A 27,075-nucleotide genomic window follows, 5' to 3' on the forward strand; every position below is an offset into this window, starting at 1 on the left:
TACTCATCCAGGACAAGGTGATTGTGAGAAAGAACGCACCCAAGATACAGTGTGGCTGCAGTCATTTCAGCCTTGCCCTTTCCAATAAACAGAAGCCTGTTCCAGTTCCAGTACAATGAATACATTGTGATCCTTCTGCATCAGGAAACTTGACATGTCATTAATTGGAATGTTTACTTTTTTTCACTGTAAGATGGATGTGGAATAATTGATTACATCCCTGTGAACAGAAGGGACACATGCAGGGGAGGGCATTTAGGGGGAAAAAACAAACCATGGAAGCACAAATTGGGGAATTTCTGGCAAAGTGCAAGTTTAACAGAATGTTATCTAGGTCTCATTGAGTACATGTTAGATATGAATTCATAATGCAGCATGAGGCAATCTCTCCATTATAGGTCTGCCCTAGGTGGACCTTTAATAGAGTTTCAGGTCTGGCTCTATAATTAAAGAGTAATCAGAAGAATTTGACTTAGTTTCAGAAAAGAGGCACAGATAAATTAAAGCTTAAAAAATCAAAAACCAATGACCAGGGGAAGCTAGGTGGTACAGTAGATAGAGCACCGGTCCTGGAATCAGGAGGACTTGAGTTCAAATGTGACCTCAAACACTTAACAGTTGTGTGACCTTGGGCAAGTTGCTTAACCCCATTGCCCTGCAAAAAACAAAACAAAACAAAACAAAACAAAAAAACAATGACCAAAGGTGAAAGGACCTGGAATTATTCAACTCAAGGAAGTACTTGCATGAATGGTAATTTTTCCATTGCTCATTTATTCATTCATTCAATAAGCATTCATTATGTATCTAATGCAGGTGTGGTACTATGATCAGGAATACAAAGAGAAAAATGAAAAGTCCTAGCTTCAAGGAGATGCATTACATTGGTGGCAAAATAACACAAAGATAAATAAATACAAAATATTTTCAAAGTAATTTATTGGAGTAGAAGAAGTGAGATCATAAAAAGTCTCATGTTGGAGGTGGCACATGAGCTGAATCCTAAAAGAAGCTAGGGCTTCTGCAAAGAAGAAGTGAGGAGAAAGTATGTTTCCGGAATGAGAGATTGCCATGACAAAGGGATGGAAATGGTCGATGGAATATCATGGGTGAGGAACAGTAGAGAGGATAAAAATTAGCTAGAATGTTATCTAAAAAACAGAAAGTAAATGTATAATCATGCTTCGAGAAGCAGGTTGTGGTCAAATTGTGAAGGGCCTCACATTTTAAAGACAGGCATTTGCATTTTGTTCTACAAGCTCCTGAAGCTACAGGAACTTTGGTAGCAATATATTGACATGATCAGACTTATACTATAGAAATATCAATATGGTAGCCAAGTGGAAGATGGTTTGGAAAGAGGAGTAACTAGAGACAAGGAAATCCACTAGGAGATGAGTGTCATAGTCCAAGTGAGAGATAATGAGGACCTGAACCAGGGGGTTTGTTGTGTAAGGAGACTGAAATGGAGATGCCAGAGCTGCTGGCAATAGAGTCAATAAATTTTAAAATTTAACCTGAAGTCAACCCAGTCTCCTTGGAACCCTGGAGATCAGGGAGATGACATAGGGGCTCAACCCTGAGGGATCACCATGATCTGATTCATCCTCATTCAAATCTGAGTAGGGAGGACTCATCTGGTCAAGTGGTACATTCAGTTTGATGATGATGATGTTAAGAAGTAAAAATTGATTGAAGAGATCCACTGTGTTGTCACAGTCTGGGATGAGAAGCTCACCAACTTTGTGGAGTTCTACAATTTCAAATTCATTTATTGACATCACTGTGGCCTCTACATCTGCACATGTGTGCATGTCAGTGCCAACAACTTAATCTACCTTGGAGGCCCTCTGAACTTCTCAGAGGTCTTAAAGTATATTTCCTGAAACCTCATCCTTAATTTCTACAAGGTTTATACAGCAGTGAATGAGATGTTCCTGGCTGTGAAGATCCAAGAGGCAAGTCAGATAAAGGTGTTGAAACAGCTTTTGATACTGCTATCCCTGGAGTGAGGGAGCCTAGGCAGTGCCCTACCCTGGACATCCTCTACCACCTCTGTCCCTCTTTCCTCCGTTCCCATCAACTGCCCAGAAAATGCTCTGAGTTCACCATCCGAAACAGTGGGACTATACTCTGGATGGGATCAGAAAGAGAGGAGTCCCTTGTGAGAGGTGTCATATACTCTGTAATCCTATTGTTGGGGCAGTGATGCTGTGAGCGCACCAGCAAGTCTTCATATGTGTACATATGGGTGGGTGGGGGTATGCACATGTGCATGCATATGCCTGGAGTTTCCAACAAAGTTATGGACCTAACCTGAAAAAATCTGTTGGATATGGATTGCGAGGAAGAGAGAAAATTTGAGAATAACTCTGAAATTGTTATTATTTTTAACATTCAGTTTTCAAAATTTTGAGTTTTAAATTTCCCCCCTCCCTTCCTACCTCTCCCCCTTACATCAAGAAGGCAAACACTATGATATCAATTAAGCATATTGTTGTTCAAATATCTCAGATGTGTGCAGTTCTTTGTGATCTCATTTGAGACTTTCCTAACAAAGACAGTGGAGTGGTTTGCTATTTTCTTTTCCAGTTCATTTTATAGATGAAGAGACTGAGGAAACAGGGTTAAGTGACTTGCTTAGGGCCACATGACTATAACATGTCTGAGGCCAGATTTGAACTCACAAAGATGAGTCTTCTTGACTCCAGACCACTGAACCATCTAGCTGCCATAAAGATATATGTAAAGTTATATGAAACATATTTCTATATTAAACATGTTACAAAAAAGCAAGAAAAATAGAGTGAAAAGGGTTCATGCTTCAGTCTTCACCCAAGAGTTCATCAGTTTTCTCTCTGAAAGTAGATAGAATTTTTCATCATGGATCCTTTGGAATTATCTAAGTCTTTCACAGTTGATCATCATTGAAATATTACTGTTATGGGGACTGCTAGGTGGCACAGTGGATAGAGCACCAGCCCTGGAGTCAGGAGTATCTGAGTTCAAATCCAGCCTCAGACACTTAATAATTCCCTAGCTGTGTGGTCTTGGGCAAGCCACTTAACCCCATTGCCTTGCAAAAACCTAAAAAAAAATATTACTGTTACTATGTGCAATGTTCTCCTGGTTCTGCTCATTTCACTTTTCATAAAAATCTTCCCAGGTTTTCCTGAAACCATCCTGCTTGCCATTTTTTTTGGTTTGTGCAAGTTAATGGAGTTCAGTGACTTGCCCAAGGTCACATAGGTAATTATTAAGTATCTAAGGTCAGATTTGAACTCCAGTTCCCCTGACTCCAGGGCTGGTGCTCTATCCCCTGTACCACCTAGCTGTCCTCCTGCTTGCCATTTCTTATAGCACAACAGTACTCCATCACAAATATATGCCACAACTGATTTAGTCATTCCCTGATTAACAGGCATCCTTTGCTCTCCTTGGGATACAAACTTAGTAGTGGTATTGCTGGGTCAAAGCATATACACAATTTGAGCACAGTTCCAAATTGGTCTTCAGAATGTTGGACTAGCTGAAATTGAATCTTTTTGAGAATTTTAAGTAACCTCAGCAGAAATATGGAAAGTAGGAAAAGGGAAGGCTTTTGGAAGCTAATGATTTCTGTATTACACATCCTAAGTTTGAAATGCCAAGGAGACATTTAGTTGGAAATGCCCAGTAGACAGTTGGTGAAGCAGGACTGAGTCCAGGAAAGAGACTGGGAATGGATGTAGGTACAGGTCTGAATACCACTTACATAGAGGTGATGGCTGAACCCTTAGAAGCTAATGGGACCTTTGAAGACTTTAAAAAGACTCAACCACAATGAAGTATTTTATCAACCTCTAGACTGAGAGTGTCAATAGACTCAAAGTGTCAAAAGAGGCATATATTTTTTGGACATTAAAGAAAAAGAAAGCATTGGTAATACCAGAGAGAGTGGTTTCAGTAGCTGGATAAAGTTAGTTGTCCAAACGCAAGAGGTTGAGAAGTGGAAGAGAAAGTGGAGACAGCAAACTTATTTTAGGAGTTCAGTTAATAGAGAGAAGAGAGAGAGAGGACAAAAGTGTGAATGGATTGTAGGGTCAAAAGGTTTTTAAAGGTGGAGGATAATGGGCACTTTTAGAGGTAGCCAGAAAGGAACCAGTAGTTGGGAACTGGTTGTTCCACATTGACCACTGAATACAGAACAAGAAGAAATGAATACAAGGTTATTCATAAAAAAGAATTTCCTGATAGTATTGTTTGACGATGCAATGGGCTACTAGGGAGATTTCACACTGTTCTAAGAAGGCATTATCCTGTAGTGGGAAGAGTGCTTGATTTGGGATTGAGGAATCTGGCTTTCAATCCCAGCCCTGCAATTCATCACCTTTATAATCTAGCAAATTCTTTCAACTTTCTGGACCTCACATTTCTTCTCTATAAAATAAAGGAATTGGATTAGAATGTTCCTTAAAATAATATCTTTAAAAAAAACTTATAATTTAGATGAACCATTGTTTACATAGAGGTGGATGCATTTGATGAATTATCATGGTATCAAGAAAAACATTTATTCAGATATTTATTGGTTCTTTATAATTTTATAAGTTTATAGCCTCAGGACTGGAAAAGCTAGTTATTTTCACCTCCTTATACAACAGACTCTTACATGGAAATGGCATCTGCTACCACAGATAAGCAGTGATGTTTCAGTTATGGTCTTATCAAAGTCATTTAATAGACGAAGAAACAATTTAATCATTAGTTGAGTACTTCTGGCTTCTGTTTTGCTGGGATCTACATGTAGTTTGCTGATATGACTCTATGAACAACACAAAGTAGATTTCTGAAGCCACAGCCCAGGAAATGCATAGAAAACAGCATCTTGGTGTCCTCTTGCTTGGAGGGATGTTGTCACAGAAAACTAGAAGGAAAAGAGCCCAGAATTTCTAAGGATCATAGGGACTATGCTGGCATGTTTATGAAGAGCCACTTTCCACCTCCTTTCACCTAAAATCACATTCAACTGCTCTCGGCTGCTCTGAAATGCAATATAGTGAGATAGCACTAGCAGCTTATCACTGATGATATCTTTTCTCAAATAATCTCTGGTCAGTCATCCATCCTCTTTGATACTCTACAGAAGCTGGTCTTACCTATAGCTCACTGCCTGGTGCTGGCAGGACCAGAGACTGAGAACTCTCTCTCTCTGTTGTGACTGCTTGACTTCTGAGTAAGACATTCTCTAAATATGCTTGACATAGAGGACCATAACACTTTTCTACTTAACTACAATTTTTAAAAAATAAAGATTTGACTTCTATTTAAGACCATATTAAACATTTAGAGCCAGAAGAGGTCTCAGAGTGGATTTCCAGGAGTTCTCAAGCAAGGGTCTATGAACTTTTTTTGCAGTTGTTGTTAATATATAATAAATTTTTCACTATAAAAACATTAAACATAAAAGATGGTTGAACTTAAAAGGGAAACATTTATGAAGTAATCTTTAAAGAAAATAAATATGTATAATTTCATACATTTCTTTAATCTTAACTGTTACCAATGATTACTTGTTTGATTTGAATTTTGTCCACCTAAGATTACAATACTTATTTATCACACTTTCTGAACTTTTTATCTTGGCATTAGGACATGCCAGAGTGGTTCCAAAACATAAATTATCAAAAAGCCTATAGAAGTAAATCTTTTATCTTTCTTTCTTTCTTTCTTTCTTTCTTTCTTTCTTTCTTTCTTTCTTTCTTTCTTTCCTTCCTTCCTTCCTTCCTCCCTTTTCTCTCTCTCCTTTCTTCCTTTCTCTTTTTTTCTATATTTTCCTCTCCTTTCTTCTCTTTCTCCCTCCCTTCTTCCTTCTCTTTCTTTTTTCTCTTTTTTCCTGTTCCTTTCACTCCTTTCCTCCCTTCTTCCCTTCCTTCCCCCTCCATTGCTTCCTCTCCCTTCCCCTCCTTCCTCTTCTTTCTCTATCCCACCCTCCTTTTTCTCACTTCCTTCCTCCCTCCCTTCCTTCCTCCCTCTCCCCTCCCTCCCTTCCTTCCTCTCTCTCTCTCTCTCTCTCTCTCTCTCTCTCCCTTACACACCCACACTCACACCCACACCCACAGTAAGTCAGTCCCCACCTAAGCTAATAGCTGCAAATCAGTAAAATTCAGACCACAACTTGTTAATACATGTAGCTTTGTATATGCTATCTCTTAAAGCTTTCTAATTTTTCTATTAGAAATACATTAATAAAGGTATAAATAATATATATTCTAGTAGAATTTAGTTATTATATATATGTATTTATACTGTGCATATATATGTATATACATATACATATACATATATATACATATATATATATATATATATGTATGTATAACTAGATTCTATTCTAGTCCTATGGTTCTATTGGCAATTGGTGATTACAAATGTGGTTCCAGAGTAAAATAACTATAACTGTCCAGAATAAAGAGACAGTGTGACCTTACCCTCTGGCTTTCCTGCTTTTTGTTTTTATTTTTTTGTCTGTTCAAACAGTTGGTAAATTGTAAAACCTCGGTTTGAATATAGGTCCTCTGACTCTAAATTCATCTGACATTTGATTAATTTAAACATCATGACAATTTTCACTCATTAATCATTTTGTATTATTCCAAGCCACATATTTGGTTTATGTATATCTGTTTTCTGAAATAGACCACATTCTGAATATAATCTTTAAAAACTTTTAAAAATAGAATTTAACAAGGACTTAGAACAGAGATATGCCATGTCACCCAATTTTACACGAGATGTTTGGTTATTATTTTCATCATTTCAAACAAATAAATTAGCTCCAAATGATTCAATTTATAAGCAATATCTCTTGATTCAAGAGTACAAATTTCATATAACAAAGAACATTATAAAAGGGTAAATAACAAAGATTTCCAATTTACATTAGGTAGAGGATAATGTCAAGAACATTGGACTGGCTCTTGGAAGACTTGGATTCCAGTCCCAACTCTGTTTTATTATATAGGTACATACATATATCTAGCTGCTATCTATAAAGGTACATATACATATATACCACATACTCAGATTATATAAACATATACGTATATTGTGTATACATACACAGAAGCTTTTACAATGGAAGAATATAGACAATCAATCAATCACTTCAGAGCTCATTTCTTTCTCTCTCTTGGATTCATTTTACTACCAAAGTATATATATACATATATATGTATATATGTGTGTATTTATATATATATATATATATACATATATATGTATGTATTTATATATGTATGTGTGTATGTATTATGTATTATTTCTTATTCCTAGAATAAAACTGTGACTTATACTCTTATTCTGAGATTCATATATTCACAGCTTTCATTGGGTCATTGGCTGACAGAGGCTTCTCTGACCTCTGTAATGCTATGTCAATGGATTTTTTTTTTGATATAATATTTGGATGATATTTTACTCACTGTCAGTGAATTAATGTCTCATGCATGTCTAACTTCATATTAACCTTTGATCTGGGCTAGCTTCTTACCATCTGTTTTTCATTGTGGCTATTGAATCTTTTCACATGCATCAAGGCAAAAACAGTTCAGGATGACAGGTTCTTATCTTTTTCTTGTTTTTCCAATCAGCTTCATTTCCCTTCATGGGATATGTATCATATTTTAGGAGTCAATCTGATCCATCTGGAGGATCCATATGGTCCAAGCTTACAATGCTTCAGCATTGTTGGGTGTGTTTTTAGTATTTTGTCGTTGTTTTTGTTTTTCATACAAATAGTTCCATTTGTTGGAAATTGAGTACCACCTACACTAAATCTGAATGCATCTTTCCACTACACTGTTCAGATGCTGTAATTATTATTTCTGAACCCAACTTTTTGTTTCAAAGATAAGAGGAGTATAGAGTAGCAGAAACCTTCAGACCATTATTCTCAGGAGCTCCTGGGGTAGGAGTTCACTCTGTGCTTAGGACCAACTCTTCACCTATCCATAACCCCCAACCCCACAGATTCATGTAAATTTTGAGATTTGTCTCTAAGGGTCCACAAATCAGACCATTATTGAAAGAGGAAATAGATTCTGTAAATGTATTCAGTCACCTTCAGCAATAAGGTCTGGCATCTAAATAATTCACATTTGTTTTTCAGTCATGTCTGACTCTTCATAATTCCATTTGGGATTTTCTTGGCAAAGCTAAAGTTACTGGAGTAGTTTTTGCCATTTTCTTCTCCTTATTTTACAAAGAAGGAAATGGAGGAAAGCAGGATAGCATGACTTGCTCAGGGTCACGCAGTTAGTTAAGTGTCTGAGATCAAATTTAAACTTGTGAAGATGAGTCTTCCTAACTCCAAGCCCAGCCTTCCATCCATTGTCACCTAGCTGCCACAAAAAAAAAAAATCACCTTTGTATAGAACTGTAATTCAACAGATCCACAATTTTTTTCATTGAGTATGCAAGGTAATGTCCTAAACACTAAGGTAAGGATAGGTATTTCATGTTGCTATAACTCTTTTCTTTACAATAAATTTGTGAGCTAGGTGCTTTACTAATTGTGTCTCCAAGGGTCTGTCTTTGAACCTCTTCTTCTTCCATGCTGTCCTCTTTGGTGGTCTCATCAGCTTCCAATGATTCAATGATCATGTCTGTACTTATAATTCTTAGATCTATTCAGCCCTGACCTCTCTTCTGACCTTCAGTATTATATCACCACTGCCTCTTAGGTGTCTTGAATTGGATGTCTTGCAGACATCTTTAGCTCAATGTATCCACAACTGAACCCATTTATTTCCACTCATCCCCCCTCTCCTCTTCCAAACTTCCCTATTAGAGTCATAGGTTCCACAATCGTCCCCGTCAGTCACCAGGATCCATTCCTTATCTTCATCCTTGGCTTCTCCCTCTCCTGTCATATATTCAAACTATTTCCAAGACTTGTCATTTCTACCTTCACAACATGGCTTGTAAATATCTCCTTCCTTCTTTTGGTGCTGACAGCAACCTAGTGGCAGGCTCTTATCACCTCATACCTAGATTTTTGCAATATGAAGGATACATCATTTATTAATCACCTACCATATACCAGTTAATGTTTTTCAAATATCATCATTTTATTCTCCCAATAACTCTATGAGGTAGGTGTCATTGATATCTTTTAAAAAATGTATTTATTTTAAACTTGAACAGGTGTTATTGCTATCACTATTTTTCAATTGAGGAAAATGGGGCAGAGTTTAAGGGACACATAGCTAGAAAGTACCTGAGGCAGGATTTGTATTCAAGTCTTCTAGACTCCAGATCCATCAGTATATCCACCGAGCCACCTAACTGCCCAAGGGCAGTTCTGAGTAATAATAGCTTGCTGATTGGTTTCCTTACCTCAAGTCTCTCCCCACTTCATTCCATCCTCCACTCAATTGTCAACATAATTTTCTTTTATTACAGTTCTGACCATATTACCCCCATTCAATAAACTCAGTGCCTCTTTTGACTACTAGGATCCCATATAAAATACTCTGGTTGATTTTTTCAAGTCCTTTATAAATTTTGCCTCTTCTTATTTACACTTTAGTCTCTTCTGCATAGTCTACATACAGGTACTTCACACATGATATTTCATCTCTGGACTCTGTGCATTTTCATTGCTGTGCCCCATGTCTGAATCTCCCTCTCTCCTTATCCCTGCCTCTTTGCTTTTCTGACTTCTTTCAAATCTCAGTTCAAATTCCATCTTTTAGCATCTTCCCTCTAAGATTTCCTTCCATTTACACTATCTAGCTTTCATATGCATAGGGATGTTTACATGTTGTCTCTCCATTATATTGTGAGTTCTTTGAGGGCAAGGATTTTTTTGGGGAGTCCTTCTTTGTTTCCTCAGCACTTGGGTACAATGATTGGTCTAGATTATGTATTTGGAAAGTGCTTGATGATCATGAACATTGTAGTACATGCATTATTATTACTTCCATTTTGCATTTGAGGCTCAGAGACAGTTATTACTGGCCCAGGGTTACAGAGTGTTAAAATTGAAGGTATTCTGCTTAGAATATAATACTGATTTTTAAGGTTTACAAATGCTCTCTTCTGAAGGTCCATTGATTTTCCCAGAACTTTTGATTCTAGTAGGAGTATTTTTATATGCATAAAACTCTGAAATGTTTTGAGTTTTCATAGATTGTGAAGTTAAAGAAAGTACTATAGGAATGTGCAGTATTGTTAAAAAAAATAAGTGACTATTTATTATGAGTCTATAAAGCAGAATGTCTTGTATCAATTGGTACAGAGCTAAGAATAAAATAATCAAATAATTTTGATGTGATATTTTTTAAACCACAAAATTCACAAACAGCTAGGACATTCACTTTTCTATAGAGAGACCCTCTTTGACATTCCCCTAGAACATCCCTGGTTGTTGCATATTACAATAGTAATGAAAATCATATTTTTTCAAGGGCTTTGACAGAAATCATTCTGCAAATCACTTTTTTAAACAGAAAAGAGGTTTCCTAGTTTCCACAAAAAAGAGAGCTTCTATAACAAATGCTCTGTCACTAAAGTCAAAGAACTGAGGAATAAAGCAAATGTGAAACTTACTGCTTTCTTGACAATTTTCAAATGTGAATTGTGCCTATGTTTAATCAGTTTTCTGTCCCTGGGCATACCAAACTTCAAAAATTTGTGTGTTTGCCTAATGGAACTGTTGATTTTTAAAATGAGAGCTCTGGACCTCAGGCTAAGAAGCTTTGTTAGAAGGGAAACCCTGGTGAGTTCGGCTGGTACTTATTTTTGGAGGAGCCATCATTTATCCTGCTTAGCAAAGCCCACCAAAGGATTAGTTATAAAAATGAAAATCAGCCTGTTCAAGTAGGCACTCAAAAGATTTTAATGGGTTTTTCTCTCCTTCTAATGTAAGAGGTCAATGCTGGGTAAAGTACAGAAAGGAATGAGGTCATGAACCCTCTGCTCTGAATTCTCATTTATTCTAACGGTACCCATGTTTGAGAGAAAATTAATTGTCAAACTGTTGGGAGTAGACCTCATGGAAAGTTCCTGAAACCAGACAGACGGGAGAGGGATTTGTGGCACATGTGAGCTCCCACCCTAGCAACAAAAAACTGGAGGAAGAAAAAACTTACATGGCTACTGGGGACACAGTGCCTATAATTTTCCTTTGCACTGAAACCAGAAACTAAGTCTGTATCTATGATACCAGGAGCTAGGCATTAGAACTTGCTCAAAGAAAATTACAACTGCATGTCATTTAGATGAGAAAGAACCTAGAATGGTTCCTTTGAGAAACATATTGAAGCAACTTAAAAACTGTCGGAGTGTTGCAGATACATTAATGTGTTTGGAAGATCTGATAGCAGGACAAAAGATCAATTTTTTAAAGTATCTTTTATGAAGATTGATGGGTTGCCATGGACCCTCTGAGTCAGGAGGTTCTCAGTTCAAGTCCAGGCTTAGGCATTAGTTGTTTGATCTTAAAAAAAAGTCATTTAACCTCTATCTGCCTCAGTTTCTTCAACTATAAAATGGTGACAACAGCACCTGCCTCTTGCAGTGATTGCAAGGATCAAATGAGATGATATTTGCAAAGTGCTCTGTATACAGTAGGATTCTGATATATGCTTGTTCCCTTCCCTTTTTCCCCATGACAAACATCTGGGAGGATCTGGACAAGAGTCACCACAAGATGGAGAAACATGGGTAGGTTATAATCCATATTGCTGGAGGGAGCATCAAAATAAAGGAAATCCATTTTGAGATCTGAGAGGATTTGTGATTGCACCCATTTGGTGAATCTCCCTACTCCTTGCCCTTACTCTTTTCTCATTTTCTCCTTCTATATTATATTTTCCCTAGAATACATACCCTAAAAGCTGAATTCTTTCCCATATGTAAATATTTGAACTGTCTATTCAATTAGGTAGGTTTCTGAACTGTCATGGAATAAGGGAGAAAATTGTTACATAAAGTACCATCTGTGGTCACTCTTTCAGTTATTTTTACTTAACTGCTTAACTGTTTTTTCTTTGTTACAAGGGAGGATTCAATTTTGTTTAAATGGGACAAGGGAAGAGGGGAGAGAAGTATCTCCAGAAATACCTATGATGCAAATCAATCACTAAACATTTATTAAGTGCCTACTATATGTTAGACATAGTACTAAGTAAAAGTCAAAATGATTACTTTAAAATAAAACAAGCTGTCTGAAACTTTTTGAGCTTCATAGAAAAAATAATAAAGATTTGGACTTCTACTTCTTAGAAAATGATCTTGAAGGTACTCTGTAGAATTGGGGAAATCCTCATACAACAGACCAGATAGAAACTTAAAAGGTAAGCATATCTTTTGTTTAATCTATTGAACTAGATGATGAAATGCTGGGAGACTGAGGGAATAGTCTAATTCCTTTGGACAGATTTTTTGATTTATCAAAGCTTTCCAAAGTCCATTTGGCAACTTTTGAAATGCCATGAGAAACTGGAATGAACAAAAGCTTGCATTTTGGTTTGTCAATATGATAAAATACTCTCAGATAAAGACAGCCATCTGTCTTTCGTTTAGATTGAGAGGTACTTTAAAAAAAAAGAATCTGGAGCATCTGAAGATGTGATCAGTCTGGAGACATGAGTTCTCTGACCTAAAGTTGTCCAAGATGCCCTTTTGAGATATGACTTGGAAGCAGCAGGTTGGTCTGCATTTAACTTTGGCAATGACAGCTTAAAATATAGCCAAAGAAGAGTAATTATCATAATGCCTTTATGTAGGGTTTGATTAATTCATTAATCAACAAATATTTGTTGCCTTTGAGTAAGCTTTGTATTGGAAGCTGTGAGATATATAAAGAACAACAATAATCATACATCAGTTTCCAATTTTAAAGTTTATAAATGCTTTTTCATTAGTTCAGTGTTTCAAGTGTTGCTTAAATATGGTGTAGACCCTGCTCTCACTTTGCTGTAGGTTGGCTTGATCATCCAAACTGCACTCACACTGGCAAGTCTGGAGTTCCTAGAAAAGGATTACCATCACTGGGTTACCACTCACAATTCTTTTTATTTTTAGGTTTTTTTTCAAGGCAATGGGGTTAAGTGGCTTGCCCAAGGCCATACAGCTAGGTAATTATTAAGTGTCTGAGGCTGGATTTGAACCCAGGTACTCCTGACTCCAGGGCTGGTGCTTTATCCACTGCACTACCTAGCCACCCTTACCACTAACAATTCTTCCTTGAGATTTTAATAATACAATACTACTGCTCATAATTGTAGTTCCTGAACTCCCACTGGATGTGCTTTCCATTTATACAAAATTAGTCAATATGACATCATTAACTCAAATATTAAACATTTACTAACAATAAAACAAAAAATATAATCTTAATAGGAAGCAAAATCAGGAATAATCACGATATAACAGGCTACCTATAATCTAGGTCATACTTTCCAACCAATGCATATAATGTCCTTGGGAGAAAGTGGGTACAAATAGAAGCCTAGAAAGGAGGCACATGAAGAGTCTGGGGGCGGCTTGCAACCCTGGACATCAAATTTTGATGACCTGGGTCCCTTCAGGAACAATCTTCATCACAGGAAGCTACTTCTTTCCTTAGCTTCTCTACTTCTGGTCTTTAACTGCTAGGAAAAAAACTACTCCTTAGCTGATAACATGAAGTCATAACAAGTTCTTTAGGTTCACTGATACCCTTAACCAGTTGCCAAGTAAATATTATACTAGTTTATCTGTATGCATGCATGCATGCATGCAATTATGTATGTATGTATGTATCTATGCACATACATATAGACTTTTCCGACTTTGGGGATGCAGGAAGGCAGATGGGGTTGAGGTTTAGGACTACTACCAGTGGGTAGAAGTTCGCAAAGAGAGCAAATTAGGTTTGATGAAAGGAAAAACTTCCTAAAGATCAAACCTATCCCAAAATGGAATACGATGCTTTGGGGGGAGAGGATTTGCCCTCAATGGCAGCTATGAAGTACAAGCTGTATGAGTCCCTCTTAGTCATGTTGTATAAAGTTTCTTATTAAGAATGGATGAAAGAGGGGCAGCTAGATGGTACAGTGGATAAAGCACCGGCCCTGGAGTCAGGAGGACCTGAATTCAAAACCAGGCTCAGACTCATAAAAATTGCCTAGCTGTCTGACCTTGGGCAAGTCACTTAACTCCAGTCTTGTAAAAAACTAAAAAAACAGGATGGATGAGACCACTGTTATTCCTCCCAAGTCTGATATTGTTTTTTTGAGTTTTTAACAGGATGACACAGTAAGAATCATGTCTAAAATGAGATCCTTAACTAATGCTTGAGGACAACATACAGGGCTTTTAAGGGAGGGAAAAGAGGATCCAGGAGTGCACAAGACCAGTAATGGGACAGATAGGACATATATATATATATATATATATATATATATATATATATATATATATATTTAATTTCTGTTTTATCCTTCCAATGAAAATGATCTTTGAACTGGAAAAAGCATCACAAAAATAGTTTAAGAGGAAGTTGAAACCAAAGATAGTAAGAGAGCATTGGCTGCCATTTAGGAGTTTAAGTCACCACACCCAGACAATCTACATCCTGGGGTAGAGCCAGAATTGATAGATGAGCTGCGGAATCCCAATTGCTGATCTTTGAAAGATTTTGGATTTGAAATTATGGAATTGTCATCAAAGAACTGGGGGTGGGGGTGGGAGGCAAATGCAGTCCCAATTTTCACAAAAAGAAAGACAATGGAGATGACAAACTATAGGCCAGGGACTTTCTGGAAAAATTCCAGAATACATTATTAAAGGACACTGTTATATTTGATAAGAGTGCTGGGTTGAAGTCAGGAAGACATAGATTCAGATGCCACCTCTAAACTTTATTATCTCAGTAGTCCCAGACAAGTCATTTAATTTCCTTGTATCTTAATCTTTTTATTAGTTATCTCCCAAATCAAAGACACTTGCATCTGCCTTCATAGAAGAAGTTCCCTACAAATTATATTGACAAAAATCACAGAACTTTCAGGTGTTCACATTATTAAAGATATGATTTATGAATATCAGAAAGTGAAACAAGGATTATTAAGAGCCAATGTGACTTTATCACAAACAGGACAAGCTAAACTAAGTTGATTTCCATTTTGTTTGTTTTTGACAGATTTACTAGATTGGAAGATTATGGGAAATGTTGTAGACAAAATTTATCTAAACTATTGGCAAGGTTCCTATGTTACCTTTGTGGCAAAACAGACAAACTGTGAAGCAGAGTGCAGAACTTGGAATCACACCTTGGAGGAAATGGAGCTGTTTAGCCTGGAGAAAACTTAGGAGTAAACATAAATAAACTGTCTTCTAGTGTTGTCTTCAAACATTTGTAGGATAGTCACTGGGAAAAGAGCTTATATTGGTTTTACTTGACCCCCAAATTTAAGAAGAAGAAAGGACAGGCTAAAATTTCAGAGTATATTTCAGCTTGATATAAAGACAAATTTCCTGAAAATTAGAGGTATTTAAATCTGCAGTGAACTGCCTTGGAAGGTAGACAAGTAAAAGCTAGATAAGCCTTTATTGGAGTGGTGTGCACATCTTTGTTTTTTTTTTTTTTGGTGTATTTCTTTTAAGCAATCGATTCTGTGGGGTTTGTAGGTAGCTGACCCCAGAGTCAAGAAGATCTGAGTTCAAATTTAGTTTCAGACACTTAAAACTATGTAACTCCGGGTAAGTCACTTAACCTCTTTATGTCTCTATTTCCTCACTTGTAAAAATGGAAATAATAGGATAAAAAAGACTTATTGTTTGTAAATGCTTTGTAAATTTTGAAGTTTTATATAAATGTTAGCTATTATTATTATCTCTTTTTTGTTTTATTGGATTTATTGGCATGAAATAGAGAAGATCCCATTGTTGTTTGTCTTTGATTTTTAAACAGGATCAGTAACATCATGAACAATATCATGACTTGTTCATGAACTGGATTTAAGTGAGGCAGAGTTGCACAAAATCATTAATCTCACTCTCTCTCCCAAAGTTATTAAAATCCAGTAGCAAGACAAAAGTCAAGATGACCAGTGATGACCCAGGTTATATCTTTGATGTCTGACCAAACTCTAAAATTAATGTTCCATAGTTCAGCTTCATGGCCATTGGAACAAATGGTTCTGATTCACAAGATTATAAGGCCTGTTGGTTACCTCAAACTAGTTTAACTGTCTATAAAAGACAGAAACATATAGGTATGAGTTGGATTATATTTGTAAAAATTAATAATCTATATATAGACCATGACTATGACCCTAGCAACTATCACCCTTATTAGTGAGACAACTAAAAAAAACAAAAGAGAGCTGTGTTTTATGAGTGGGAAAAAGAAGAGAACATTTGTACTGAGAAGAGATATGTACATTTATAAGGTCTAGCTCCTGTCAAAGGAGGTAGATTATGTAGACCTGTACTCTTGAACCTGGCTGTAGGTAGAATTAGCCCCTGCCCCTCTAATCATTAGAGAAAAGCTCGTAGCTAACAAGAGCCCTAGCCAGAAGATGGAAATTGTGTGGTAACTGAGGAATAAGTAGAGTGTTCCTTAGAAGAAAACGGACTAGATCTGAAGTCGGAGAACTTGAAATTCTGGCTTTGATTCTTTTATCTTCTCTGAGATTCAGTTTCCTCATCAAATGAAATGAAGGGATTGGACTAGATGATCTTAAGAGGCCCTTCCAGTTCTAAATCCTAGGATTGTAATCCTTCAAATAGTAACCTCTAACCCTTTCTCAGAGGGAAAAAAAAACAGATAATTTGGGTTGGCAAGAGTCATCAGAGAAAGTTATAGAAACTAGATAGTTTTGAACTTCGGTCTCTAATTTGTGTTTTGATAATAGTGTGGAAAACAGAAAAAGCTATCCCCACAAACATTCTAAATCTTGAATAAACTGCCTCCTATTAATATTCTCTTCAATTAAATATTCATCATTCCTTAACTCTGTGCTAGGCATAGTAAGGATGCTAAGATGTCTAAAATATAGCCTTGCATTTAAGAAACTTCCCTCCCTAGAGAGATAAGACCTGTTATCTTTTGCCTCTCTTTGTTTACAATTACTTCTGCTGGCAAATTTCTTCAGAGTATTTCTGCCTACCTAGGGAGCTGATTTGAAATGCTGGGATATGTTCATTTTCCTCCCCTGGGTATGATATAATTGTATCTGAAGCTACCTCATCCAATGAAAATTACATTCTCTTTACACAGCAGTCAGTGTCCAATAAATGTTTATTCATAATCATAAGATGCTAATGATGGTGGTTAGGAACTACTGCTTTTCAAGGCCTGATTAGAGAAATGATAGGTAAACTGACACATCCTCTATGGCTCTTCATACTATTTATAACTACTAACCTGTACATGAATAATTCAAAGAAACTAAATCCTAGAGATAATGAAATCACCAAAGAATAAAATTTGAATCAAGGTTAAAGGTACAGGAATTACTTGACTGGGAAAAATCCAAGAGGCAAGTTAACAGCCATTAATTACATTATTATGTATTTATTTGTATTTCTTATCTTTATTTTTCATATGTTTATGTCAACAATGTACATTTGTACTTGTCTTTCCATTTAGAACTAGAACTTTTTGAGAGTAGTGATTGTTTCAAGTTTTGGAGTTGTTTTCCCAGGATCTACCAAAGTGCCTGGCAATAATAGGTCCTTAATAAATACTTGTCTACTGTTTGATTGATCATATGGGGTGACCAGATGTTCTCAATCTTCCCTGAGAATGGGAGAAATTCAAGGCTAATGCCTAAGGATAAGTTAAATGTTGGAATGGGCTGCTTGGGACTCTGAGGAATGACATCCTGATAACAGGTTTTTATTTGCCTAGGATAGATTAGATTGCACTTAAAACAATTTCTTCCCAACTCTACAAATATTCCACGAACTTCCACCCTCACTCAAATTTTACATTTTATGCCAAAGGCAATTAGAGTTTACTTGAATACTGGCTATCTCTCATTATTCAATCAAGAGCAAATTTGTTAAACTCTAATTGTCAGTTACTAATATACCACTGTAGTCCCTTTTAGGTAATAGGTTACTTTTCCTGCTTTTTTTTGGGGGGGGGGAAGTGCTATATGACATTTCTCACCAATGAAACTGAATTTTAAAAATTTGACTTTGAGAATTAGAATTGTAAAAATAGGATTAAGGAGTCCTAGATCATTGCTCTAGGTGCTGAAAAATATTTATCCAAAACAGAATAGAATCTACAAATAGAATCAGATAGAAGTAATTGGATATGTTTGATTCTCTGACTCTCAGGTCAGAGGCTACATTGGGATTGCTTAGGGATAGAATTCTTTCCTCAGGGCCAGCTAGGTGGCGCAGTGGATAGAGTACTGGCCCTGAAGTTAGCAGTATCTGAGTTCAAATCAGACCTCAGACACTTAATAATTACCTAGCTGTGTGGCCTTGGACAAGCCACTTAACCCCATTGCCTTGCAAAAAAAAAAAAGAATTCTTTCCTCCCTGAGCTCTACCTCTTGCCTCCACCCTCTCCATCCCTTTCCTTTTCTATTTCCTTACCAGGAGTATCTGAGGAAAAGATTGCTCTCTCTCACCCCTCCTTCCTGGCTCTAGAGGACATTTCATTGCATACTTTACTCACAGAAGGGAAGAATCTGACTAGGCATTCCATTAGCTCACTGCTTAAATATTTGCTAGCCCAGACCAAGTTTTCACAGACGCCTTGCATTGTTAGTTTAGGTTTAGTTCTCCCCAAAGACAGGAAGATGTTAGTGCAATTAGGTGCTTAATAAGTTATTTAGGTGCTCAGATGGCTCTGTCATCTCCTGGGGTCAAACAGGGCCCTAGTGAGCCTTTACCAATCACGTGATTCTACCCCTTTCTCTCCCACAAGTCCTCCTTAAAGCATCCATCCAATTCACTGGAGACCTTCCTGAGTTTTTTGCTTTTGTTTTTGTTTTTAATGTCTTAAGATTGAAAGTGCTTATGTTAGAGGAGTTTGAAGATTATGTAATTCTCAACTCCAATAGTGCCTGAAAAAAAAATTTTAAAAATTAAAAAAAAATAGTGCCTGAAAATAGCCACAAAAATCAGCTTGGAACATAATGTGTGTAAACATAACATATGTGTTGCTGACATTGGTGTCCTTTAGAATCCCAATCTGCTTCTTACTAATGACCACCATTTTCCCTTGTACACTTGGTTCTCTTACTGGCCTCAAGTATTTCTTTATCTTTACTGACTCCCAAATAGGCTGATCTCCTTCTCTTACCTGTTTTTGTTGAATACTTCTTGATGAATAGTTCTAATAAAGTACTAATTTTAAAAAAAAAAGGAATACTCTACCCCTATTAAAACATGAAGCTTCCTCCTCCCAAGAATCCTCTCATATCCATCCCACATCTACATCATATCTCAAGTCTGATCATGTCCAGAAAGCCTTCCCATACTATTCCCTAAAACCTTTACAGGAGGTCTATGAAGTTAAAACTATGTTCACAATAATATTAAGATTTTCATCTATTAAAATTCTCCCCTTTCCAACTACATCTCAATATGACATTGAATTTTCTTCATATATTTTAATCAGAAGAACATATTACAAGACATTGAATGCAATGCAGTTGTCTACTAGCCAGACATTAAAGAGACTTGTAAAATATCCTTTTTAGTTGTTTTTTTTTTTTTGGTAAGGCAATGGGGTTGAGTGGCTTGCCCAAGGCCACACAGCTAGGTAATTATTAAGAGTCTGAGGTCAGATTTGAACTCAGGTACTCCTGACTCCAGGGCCAATGCACTATCCATTGCACCACCTAGCTGCCCCTAAAATCTCCTTTTTAAAATGCTTCTTTGTTCTTTTTGTGATGGCCAAGAACTGGAAACTGAGGGAATGTCAATCAGTTGTAAATGACTGACCCTGTTATTTGAATGTAATGAAAAACTATTGTTCTGTAAGAAATCATGAGCAGGCAGATTTCAGAAAAACCTGGAAAGACTTGCATGAACTGATGCTGAGTGAAGTGAGCAGAACAAAGAGAATATTGTATACAGTATCAGCAACATTGTGCTAAGATCAACTCTAATAGACTTAGCTCCTTTCAACAATACAGTGGCCAACGACAATTCCAAAAAGACTTGTGATGGAAAATGCCATCCATATCCAGAGAAAGAACTCTGTATCAGATTAAAGCATAATAATCTCACTTTTAAATTTTTTGTCTTTCTCATTTTTTCCCTTTTGTTCTGATTTTTCTTTCGCAACATGGTTAATATGGAAATGTTTAACATAATTGTACATGTATATAATCTATAACAGATTGCTGTCTTGGAGGGAGAGAAAAGAGAGGGGTAAAATTTGAGAATTTAAAATCTTAAAAAATCTTACAAAAATGAATATTAAAGGCTATCTTTACATGTAATTGGAAAAACAAAAACAACAACATCAACAACAAGCTTGAGTGGAGCAGTAATATTCTTTTTAAGAAAAAAACATGCAAATTATGTATATTATTATCAATTCAGAGTAATTGAATTTTAAAATAATTCTCTATGAATTTTTCAGAATAAAAATAACTCTTCTAGCACTTTTTTATTTTGTAAAAAATATTTTTTCATAAAAATACATTATTCATGTTAACTTGCAATGGATTTGTAATACTTAAATGAAATTTAAAATATTTTAAAATTTTACCCATTTAATTTCAAATACAGTAAATATGGGTAGATATAGCTCATAAAAATAAAAACTGGAATTCTCAGTCAGTTTTAAGAGTAAAGAGGTCATGAGACTAAAGAGTGTGAAAATTACTGATCTAATAAATAGGGATCTCTCCCTTTTCTGACTACCCATTAACCCCCATTGTCTAGATTAGTAATTGATAGAATATAAATTCTTTGAGAATGGGGATTTGTTTTCAATTCGTATGCCCAGTCCCTACCACAGTGCTTGATACATGATAATAGCTCAATAAATGTTTGTTGATTGATTCCCAAACTTTAAGGATAAGAATTCCTTGTAATGTAAAAAAGAGGTGGCTAGGTGGCAAGGTAGGTAGAGTTGAGTTTGGAATCAGAAAGACCTGACTTCAATGAAGAGTTAAGTACTAACTACCTTTGTGACCCTGGGCAAGTCATTTAACTTCTGCTAGCCTCAGTTTCCTCATCTGTAAAATGGGGTTAATATCTATATCCCAGGGTTGTTATGAGGATCAAAAGAGATAATAAATGTAATTCCTTAGTACAGTGCCTAGCACATAATCAAAACTATGTAAATGTTATCTAATGTTTGACACGATTGAACATTTACAACTTGTATCAAATTGTTTGGGGAGGGAGAAGGCAAGGAAGAGAGAGAAAATTGTTGAACCAAAAATCTTACAAAAAATGAATATTGAAAAGTATCTTTACATGTAAATAAAAAATAAATATTCTCTTTAAAATGTCATGAACCTCCATGTAATACTAATTAATGGCTATTGATTGAGAATACTCATGATGGCAAAAGGCTACTATGAATTCAGTATCTCATTTAAATGCACCTGTGTCCATATACTTTATCACATTAATTATTTCAAGAAGCAACAGATGGCCTCTAGCTGTTCAGATCCTCTCTGAAGAACTGATGGGGGGGGGGGGTGGAATCCTATGTGTGAGAAGCTGATGACTAATCAGCTAAGTGATTTAGTGGATAGAAAGTTGGAGTAAGGAAGACTCACCTTCCTGATTTTATATCTGGACTCAGACATTTATTGGCTACATGACCCTAGACAAGTCATTAAATTCTGTTTGCCTCTGTTTCCTCATCTGTAAAACTAACTGGGGAAGGAAATGGCAAACCACTCTAGTATCCTTGCCACGAAAACTACAAATGAGGTCACAAAGAGTCGAACAAAACTGAACATTAACAACAAGATTCCTTACATTTTATGAATCTTTATGAAACTTTAAGTTAAGAAAAAATAGAAATGGAAGAAGGAAAAGGTTTCCTCAAATCTAACTCCATTCCCTTTCTATTCAACAGAAATCAGTAGATTACTCCCTTCCATTTTTCTTCTTCTGCAGAGGACAAACAAAAAATGTTATCCAATGCAACCTTGCCCTTCATTTTCAAAGGAGACTTTGCTGGATTTTTTTTACTTAAAAAGTTTTATATTAGGGGCAGCTAGGTGGCACAGTGGATAGTAAGCACACCAGTCCTGGAGTCAGGAGGACCAGAGATCAAATGTGGCCTCAGACATTTAATACCTACTTAGCTGTGTTACTTTGGGCAAGTCACTTAATCTCATTGCCTTGAAAAAGACAAAAAACAAAAAACCTTTTATATCCTCCTAAGGAAGATTTCTTAGGTCATTATAGAAGAGGGACTTGAAAAAACATCAAAAGATTCAGTATTTTCAAAGAGGACATAGATCTGTTATTTCCTAGAAAAAGAGGAGGAAAGCTATTCCCTTGGAGTTATTTATTATTCCCTTACCCCTCAAACCCTCATTTTATCTTATTTTATTTTTGGTCCAGCTCAGATAAGCTTGCCACTTCTGAAGGGGAATTAAATGATCCAGAATACTCAAAGAAAATAAATTTCAGCTTTTAAGAAAATTCTATATTAACAGAAAATTACATTTGAAAAGTGAAAGTGAATATAGTCATTTGTAGTATATTAAATATGGTCTTTTTAATGCAATTCTTCATTCTAGGGATATGCAATTGAGGAGGTAGAGGAGGCAGAGCCTCCCCAACATCAGAAAAAGCACAAAAATAAATATTAATACTTGCTCATTGATCTGTTACATATGTAATTTTTGTATGATTCCAGTCATTTTCATAGATGAAAACAACTGAATTTGCATATTTAATTTAAAATATGGGGAAAGATGGAAGTGAAGCAGCGATAAGCTGTGCCTCACTTCAGTTTGCACAATCCCTCACAAACAGGGCTCATGCCTGTTGCTATTTCTCCGTATGTCACCAGTATAATATTAGTAGACCTTTTATTATATAAGCTAATTTTCTAAAGTCTAGATGATGTATTTCACTTATGTGTATAAGATCTTTGGTATTGCTGATCTTGATTTTAACCACCTTGATTTAACTGAAAACTATCTGGTGAGGCAGTCAGTACATCTGCCTCACTGAAGGGGACATGAGTATGCTTACCTCTATTAGGTTGGCACAATGAAAATTTTGATTGATACTTTTTGTGCCTCTTCAGTCATGGACACACATTCCTATCAGTCCAATTCAATAAAACTTAGTTGGAATTTGCCAAAAGCCAGGCACCGGTTTTAGACACTGGAGTCCAAAGGCAAAACTGAAACGATCAACAATATCAACTTGTATCCAAGAAGCAAATATAAAGCTAATTCAAAGAAACTTCCTGGGAAGAGAATAATAAGGGAGATGAGGGGAGGAAATCAAGAAAGACTTCCTATAAGAGGCAGCATATGTATTCTAAACATAGTGGATAACTTGTGTACCTGTGCAAACTCAGATTTCTATATGAGGAATGACTAGCAGATTAGTTTTTTAAATTAAACTTTATTTTATCAAGATCCACCTCCCCCCCCCCCCCCCCGTGGTTGATCATTGAATTGGTCAGAATTCCTAAGTCTTTCAAAGTTGTTCATCTTTACAATAGTCATATTATATATATATATATATATATATATATATATATATATATATATATATATATATGTATATATATATACATATATATATATATATTGTTCTCATTTTAGCAGATCAAGTTGACTGAAAGAATGAGAAAAAGGAAATAATGTGAACTAGAACAGTTAGGTGGGGTCCAAATTGAGAAGGGCTTTAAATACCAGAAGAATGTGTATTTTATTCATGAAATAATAGGGAGTCAGTCTTAATTGCAGGAGTTCAGGAAAGATGTGATAATGGCTTTCTTGGAAAAAAGCAGACTATATACAAAGAATGTTGTGAAGGCGGAAATGGCAGGATTTGACAACTGATTGTTTAGTATGATGAATGAAAGCAAGAGTCATGAGTGATGCAAAATTGCGAATGTGGGTGACTGTATAGTCTATGAGTTTGCCTTTAAAAATAAGGAAGTTCAGAAAAAGAGAGGGTTTGTGGAGAAAGATAATCCACCATAGCTTAAATCAAAGAAATCATCTCCACAGCTGAGATTTGATCACTCCACTTCTTCAGGCTTCCTCATTTGTAAAATTAATACCTGAAATATCTATTTCACAAGACTTGTGAAACTTGAAAGAGATAATAGATATATTTTTTAAAAACCACTAAAAATGGTGAGAAAAAGAGATAATAGGGAGCCACTAAAATTTTTTGAGTAAGAAAATAATGTAGTTTAATCTGTGTTTTAGTAATATCAATTTGCAACTGAATTCCACTGGAGTTAGGGTGACCAATTAAGAAGCTATTGGGAAACTAGGTGATGTAGTGGAATTACCTGTGTGACCTTGAAGAAGTCACTTAACCCCATTGCCTTATTTTAAAAAAAGACGCTATTATAAGCTATTATTGTCTAGGCAAGGGTGCTAAGGGTACTAAGGTAAAGGTTATAGGAGTGAATAGGAGATTTAAATAAGAGATGATGATGATGATGATGGCTAATGACAGAGAGAGAGAGAGAGAGAGAGAGAGAGAGAGAGAGAGAGAAGAGAAAAAGTCCTCTGAAGCTGAGTTGTGGCCTCTAGTAACAGAAATGGTGGTGACAGACTCGAGAAAAGCATAAATCCTTGGAGTCTTAGAGATTTGGCAATTGAATGAGTAAGGATAGTAGGAATGATGAGGATTTGGAGCTGAGGGTGGCTTCAAGGTTATGAGCCTTGGATTTCAAGCTTAAGTGAATGGACAGTATCCTAACATAACTCAGAAAGTTTGAAAGAGAGCTGCATTGTGGGGGAAATGGAATGCATTCTGGATAAATATATGGTATGTATCCAGTGAAGGTATCCAGCAGGTTAGGGGTAGACCTAATTGGGAGTTACTAGTCTTAACATTGAACAGAAGAAGCAAATTCGGGAGATCACTAAGGAAAAGGGTAGAGAGCTACTAAGGAAGAAAACCCAGGACAGAGTCTTGGAGAACCCTGCCTATTTTGGATAAGAAGAGGATGATTTAGATCTATCAATGGAGGTCAAGAAGTATCAGGTAACCAAGTATCAATGGAGGTACAGGAAAACTCAAGTGAATACCATGATGGTTAAAACCTATTTAGATTATTTCCTTGTGTACCAGCTGTTTTTGATGATTAACAATCTCCAAGTTGACACTGCCTTCCTCCAGACTGTCTTATTAGACAGAAGACAAGGGATCTGCTTTGATTATTTTTCTCTCCTAAATTACATTCCCCCTTTACTTTATTCTCCTTTCCTGGCACAAGTTCTATGCTTTCAGCTTCCCTCCCCTCTTCATTTAAAGGTTCAAAAATGGGAATTGTGCTTGAGTTTCTCCAAAAATTTTACAATGTTTTCCCGCATTATGCTGCCAGTTTTCATTTTGTGGACAATCTTTCCTATGGACTTTGATATGATTAAAAAAATAGATCTTGATGCATAAAACCAGTCCTAACCAAAATTTTGGGAGTTTGTATTCAAAGCAAACTAGACTCCTCCTGTTTCTTCATGTTCATATTTTGATGTCAAGCTAGGCATGGAGCGATAACATGAATAATGTGAGTTTTTAACATGTAGTCTGTGAATTTGTCTTTTAAAAAATATTTTGATAATTGTATTTCAATATGATTGATTTTTTTTGTAATCCTACCTATTTTATGCATTTAAAAATATGATTCTGAAAAGGAGTTCATAGGTTTTGTTATCAGACTGCTAAAAAGGACCATGACACAGAAAAGGTTAAGAGCTCTAAAAGGATAAGATCAGGATCTAAAATTCGGTCATACTGAAGTGCAAATAATGCTAACAGCTTAAAATGTCATATCTACCACAGAGATTTTAATTGAATGGAGATCAAAGCAGTCTTCAAATATTTGAAGAGTTGTCAAGTGGAAGAAGAATTAGCCCTGTTCTGTTTAGCCCCAGAGGCAGAATCAAGAGCTTTGGGTGAAAGTGGCAGCGAAAAATATTGTCTAGAACCAGAAGTAATACTCACACAGGGAACAGGAGACCTCCAGAGATAGTAAGCTGCACTTCCTGGAGTCTCCAAGTAAGGGATTTTACATAAGGATTTTTTTTGGTACCATATATTTTGACCTAAGTGTCCTCTGATGCTCCTTCCAGTTCTCAAATTTTTTGAAACATTTAAATTATACTAAAGTCCCCCTACTAGAACTTGAATCAATAATCAATAATGGATAAGATGTTAATTCACTGGGGACAGGCCATTATTTAGTAAAAAGAAGGCACTAATCACTTCCTACACAAGTGCCTCCTTCACCTTCCCAAAATTCTTCTGGTTCCCACTGAAAGAGACCCTTCAGTTTTACCTAGATTATAATTTGTAATGTAGTTACTTGTGTGTACATCTTATCTCCATGACTGGTGTTGAAAGGAAGATCTCCTTTTTTCATGGTTTTTAACTTTAATACAATGCTTTGAATTTAAGCTCATTAAGACATGTTCAACAATTAATGTGTTACCTTAAAACACCATCTGAAATTACATATTGTCAGATTTAAGAGTTTTTTAAATGTCCTCTGTTAAATCGTTAAGGCTAATGCAATTCACCAATTTTCTTCAGATTTTAGAAGCTTTCCTCAGCAAACTATTATGGGGAAAATGTACAATTATGGTTCCTCTCAGGGGCTCAGCACTTTTAGGTGCTTTTTGAATTAATGATCAACCAAATGTCTATGTGCAATTCTATCCCCCACCCCTTATTGATTGCCTTATTTCTATTCCCTATGCAACATGTCCAAAACAAAATACTTTTTTCCCAAACTCACCCTTCTGCTGAACTTCCCTATTTCTGTTGAGGGTACTGCCATCCTTCTTATCACAACCTCAATGTCAACCTCCTTGTGCCATTCACCTATATATCCAATCAGTTGACTGATCTTGTTTCTACTGTACATCTAGTTTCTTTTCTATACTCATA

At 36.0% G+C, this 27,075-nt stretch overlaps 1 long non-coding RNA gene and 1 pseudogene across 1 annotated transcript in view; one reads left to right on the plus strand and one right to left on the minus strand.

Annotated features, from left to right (window-relative positions):
- LOC141498522 (uncharacterized) overlaps positions 1–27,075 on the minus strand; it is a 43,588-nt gene that overhangs the window by 11,034 nt on the left and 5,479 nt on the right. The window lies entirely within an intron of this gene.
- On the plus strand, positions 1,593–2,012 carry LOC141502269 (AP-2 complex subunit sigma-like; annotated as a pseudogene).

This window comes from Macrotis lagotis, chromosome X, assembly GCF_037893015.1.
Source record: "Macrotis lagotis isolate mMagLag1 chromosome X, bilby.v1.9.chrom.fasta, whole genome shotgun sequence".
Lineage (NCBI taxonomy): Eukaryota > Metazoa > Chordata > Mammalia > Peramelemorphia > Peramelidae > Macrotis > Macrotis lagotis.